Here is a 5,000-nt window from a genome sequence, read left to right as displayed (position 1 = left end):
ACGCACACACACACACACACGCTTGCACACACACAGAAAGAGAGAGAGAGAGAGAGAGAGAGGGAGAGAGAGAGAGAGAGAGAGAGAGAGAGAGGGAGAGATGTGATTGCTCTGCTCTTCTGCCCTGGCCTCTGGCTGTCTCGGTGTGTCCCAAGCGAAGGTCCCATGAGCGTGTGGCTAGGAGACGCACACGCAGTCTAAAGTGCAACCTGCTGTCTGAGGCTTTATCAGAGCCTGTCAGATGTCTGCTACTTTTATTGTCTTCACAGGGTCACCGAGTGTTTCGGAGAGAGTGATTCTGTGTGAGCGCTTTGTTAGATGGACTTTCACAACCAAGGGCAGTCAGGGTTTGAATTAAGTTTACTTTACATTATGTATACGTTCACTAAATGATGCACTTGATGTACTGCACAGGATATCACAAACACCATGACGGGCTCTTGACTCTCTCGACACTACACTGTATACACTGTCTTCTGGTAACCTCTGAAAACTTTTATGTGAGCATTTCCACACAGCCTTCGTAAACAAAGAGACAGCATATTCCATGCGGAAACACAATAAAAGTAACGACTTGGCATGAGACACTTTGCGACAATTAGTTTTTATGGCAGAACATGATGCCGGTGCCATTTGCCACTGGGGATTGGATGGGCCAGGGCTACGTGAGATAACTGCCATTTCCACAGGGCTTTGCATGCGAGTGGAGGCAACAGCTAAAGGCTTTGTGTGGCAGGCACACGCCGGTGGAAGGCTCCCGGAGCAAAGGGATCTGACTTCAGGTCATGCTCCAAAGTGCAGTAGTATTCTATTTCACAAGGTAGTCACATAAGTGCCGGTGATATGGCACAGAGAGAGAGAGAGAGAGAGAGAGAGAGAGAGAGAGAGAGAGAGAGAGAGAGAGAGAGAGAGAGAGAGGAGAGAGAGAGAGGAGGGGAGAGAGGGAGAGAGAAGAGAAGAAGAGGAAAAGAACTAACACTGATTCACTTATCCCAGGTCTTACACAAAACAGCAACTCGTGTAAGAGTGGTAATTATCCATTTCTGCCGCCTAACGGTTTGCCAAACTCAAATTTGACAAGAAAGTTAAACAAAACCGTACCACAGTTGTGCGGTTGTCCTTAAAAGTCAATTTTTAGCTCTGTCAATGAAGAGAGAGATAGAACCCAGAGGGACGAGAGAACGCGTGGGCTAAGAACACCAGCTCGGTTTCCTTGAAATATTGCAGCCTGTTCCAAATGGGTTCCAAGGAGGATGGATAACCTTCAGTCCTTGAAGTGCAACAGAACATGCTGAGACCCAGCACTCGCAACCATTAGAAATAAAATATCGTCTTTGGCAATTGGCACGCGCGCTCACACTTTATCTTCCCTCTCTGTTTCTGTGTCTGTCTATCTGTATATCCATCCGCCTATCTGTCTGTAGTGCTGTCTATCCTCCAATGTTTTCTGTTTGTTTCATCCCTCATCCTCTCTCTCTCTCTCTCTCTCTGTCTCTCTCTATCTCTCGGCTCTGTGACTGCAGTATGCTGAGCCCTGTATGAGAGGAGGGGTGTGCGCCATGCAGCTGGAGCTTCTAAAACAGCTTTAAATGACTTGCGCTGTTTCCCTCATTAGGCACTGTGTCATGTTCAGTCTGCTCACAGTGAGAAGCGCACTTCCCTATTCATGAAGTCTCTTTAAAAGGCCATCAATTCTTCATGAGTAATGCCCTTCTCCGATCGCCGCTTTGACGAAAATAAGACATCAAGCCATCTCCATCCGTGCGTTCCCAGAGTTAACGCTACCACTCTGACCATCCAAGCAGACTGATTCGGCTGGCTTTCATGAATAATGTGGCAGTAATATGGGCCATATTTTTTTATACGGGGTGGGTAAAGGGGCGGGGGACCCATCAAGCTGAGTTCTGACAGATGTACTGGAGTGTGAAAGAGGATCACAAGCGAGGGCTGGGGAACAGCACAGGGGCTTACGTGTGAATCGGAGGGGCCGGGGCACACGGGAAGACACCCAGGGGCCTGTGGCAATCATGACTCAGCTCTTTTCTCAGGCAAATGCGCCATGACACGTCGGGGTTTGGCCGAGGAGGGGCTGCGGGAGGGGGGGGGGGAGAAAGTGCTTTCTCACGGCCAAAACAGCTATGAAAGCCCGCGTAAAACAATGATATGTCAATAGGGACCAGGCCCTCCAGGCAACTCCCAATCAAACACTGAGCCTCAGTCTAAGCCATGGAGCCTGCGGAAAAAAAAAAAAACACCCGGGCCACTCACTCCAACTGATCAGGGCAGCAGCTGTGGGACAATATGGGGGGACAGAGCAAATCTCAGCTGGAATTCAAATGGATTGTAAGAACGACAGTAATGCAAACAAATGTTGTTTTGAAGCTGGTGATTTGTCTTTGTGCTGTAAGGCTGGTGCAAAAGGGTGGTGATGGTATATTTAGACACACAGACACAGACACACACACACACACACACAGACACAGACACACACACACACACACACACACACAGACAAACAGACACACACACACACACACTCTCAGCGAAGCAATCACTATCTCCTGGGTTCACGTCAAGTAGCTTCTCTTCTCACTCTGGAAGAGGCAGTGTGTGACAGTGCTTTGTCACCGATAACCCTGACACCTCTCCCCACTTTCCCAAAAAAACACCAACACCCGCCCGATCCTGTCGAGTGCATCACTCACTGCTGTGTGTGTGTGCACAGACTAAAATTCACCCTCGCGCCCAATCGATGCCCTTTTACGCTAGCGGCCTTTTTCTTGGTAGTGGACGGCTCCAAATCAGGATTGACAGGCGACGCGAGTGGCCTGTCTCTCACTCTGCACTGACCCTCTCATGGCCGGCCAAGAGAGAGAGACAGAGAGAGAGAGAGAAAGAGAAAGAGAGAATAAGAGAGAGAGAGAGAGAGGCATTGGAACAAAGGCCAAGGGAACAGAGGGGGCTTCAGGGAGTCCCTATGATACAGCACTTTCAGCCCACTCAGCCAGCCACCGCATCTATTGAGAGTGAGAGCCAGAGAGAAAGGGAGCTCGGGGGGGAGGAGGGCTGTGCGCTGTGGTGGGGTGTGTGGTGGGGTGGGGGGGGTGGGGTGGGGTGGCGGCGGGGGGTGGGATGATGTCATCTCTCTCTGGATTCTCTGCAGTGGGCTGGATCTCTGGATCTTGACCCCCGGCGGCTCGCCGGAGCACTGCCGGACAAACAGCTGGTCAGTCGGACATACTCCCCCATTGTCCCCGCCATTGTTGCCTCTCAAAGGGCGCGGAGAAAGACGGTCACCACGGAGGGCAAACACAGCCCTCATCAGGTGGCCGGAGCGAAGACCACATTCAGACTGCCACTAACAAGGAGCACGGCGCAATGAAGGGCTTTGATTACATTTTCACGTGGGGATGGGGAGTGTGTGTGTGAGTGTGTGTGTGTGTGTGTGTGTGTGGGGGGGGGGGGGTCACTGAGGTGCCTCTCTCCCCCCTTAAGTACCAAACCCTCCGACCATCCAAAAATAATGGCAAATCCATGCTAATCCCCGGCCCCCTTTGGAACAATGCACGAGAGGCATTAGCGGATTGAAATGGCTCCCTAATGTACCACTGTGAGCCCCAGGTCAAGCATGCGCGGGAGTCAGGTAACAAGCGCCCATTGGTGACCAGAGACACGGCGCAAACACACATGTTTTGGAGAAGACGTGGGGGGAAAAAAAAGAGATAATCAAGCAACAACAACAAGAAAAGGACGCGGGGACAAAAGAAGCACCTGATCAGCCAATACAGAAAGGGAACAAATAATCTGATTAAGCAGAGGCCTCGCGGAATCACACAATCACTGGCTCTTGTTCCTCCGTTAGGGGACGAGGACGAGAAGGAAGGAGCGCGATAAAGACATTCATTAGCGCGCCGCATCGCTGGATCATGCTGCTGATACTGCTGCTACTTAGCACTGAGCACTGAGCACTGTCATTTGCACAGATGAGTCAGGGCTGGGAGCTGGCCTTTGCAGACGCCTGCAGACGCCGAGTGATTGTAATAAGCACCTTGGTGGTGAGCGACCGGCACCTCAGCCAATGGCCGGAGCGCGTCGGGAGCGTCTGACTCAACAGCCGAGGGGGCGGGATGCCGTCCTGCGGAACAGCTTTGTCAGGCAGGTCGGGTCACTTCTTTTTTGTTCTGCTTCCTTTTTCTCCCTTTTTTTTTTGAGTTCGTCTGTAATTGCTGAAATGGCTCGTCGCAGCAGAGCGCTTGGCGTCCCAGCTCCGGCCCTCTGATGGACGCTGCCTGCCTGGGACACTTACCCTCCGAAAATCCCACAACTCACCATACGGGGCCTTTTTTCAACACGTCCAGCTTACACCCTCTTCTAACACTAACACTTTAACCCACTCCAGCGACCGTTAGCAAGCGGACGGTAAAAAAAAAGCCCCTCGTAGCTCAATCCCGGCTCCAGAGCTGCAGGTTAGGAGTGTGGCGGAGTGGAGTGGAGTGGGGTGGGGTGGGCAGGAGAGGAGAGGAGAGGAGAGGAGAGGAGGCCGTATCAGCGGTTATATAAGCGGGCACTAAAGAGTTATTGGCTGCTCGCGTAGCGCCACGGCAGCCCTGGTAGAATTGGTGCTGGGCTCTACTGAGGAGTGTAATCCGATCCAGAGCCAGAGCTCCTCGCCACCCAGCCACCCCCGCCCTCCACACTCACACACACACACACTCTCTATCTCTCACACACACACACACACACAGGCACACACACACACACACACACACAGACACACACACTCTCTCTCTCACACACACAGACACACAGACACAGAGACAGACACAGACACACACACTCTCTCTCTCTCTCGCACACACACTCTCTATCACACACACACACACACACACACACACACCTACACACACCCACACACACACCTCCCCCTCCCGCGCTGGTCTCCTATCTCCTGGTCGCTGGGCTCCGGTGCAGGGGTGTCTGATAAAAAGGGCCCTGCTGTA

At 52.2% G+C, this 5,000-nt stretch overlaps 1 protein-coding gene across 4 annotated transcripts in view; it reads right to left on the bottom strand.

The window, feature by feature from the left end:
• Positions 1 to 5,000, bottom strand: part of grb14 (growth factor receptor-bound protein 14) — a 43,669-nt gene that overhangs the window by 26,523 nt on the left and 12,146 nt on the right. The gene's annotated exons all lie outside the window — the stretch shown is intronic.

The sequence above is a fragment of the Sardina pilchardus genome, chromosome 4, assembly GCF_963854185.1.
Source record: "Sardina pilchardus chromosome 4, fSarPil1.1, whole genome shotgun sequence".
Classification (NCBI taxonomy): Eukaryota; Metazoa; Chordata; class Actinopteri; order Clupeiformes; family Clupeidae; genus Sardina; species Sardina pilchardus.
Note: the sequence above shows the minus strand (reverse complement) of the source record. Positions and strands in the feature narration are given on the sequence as shown.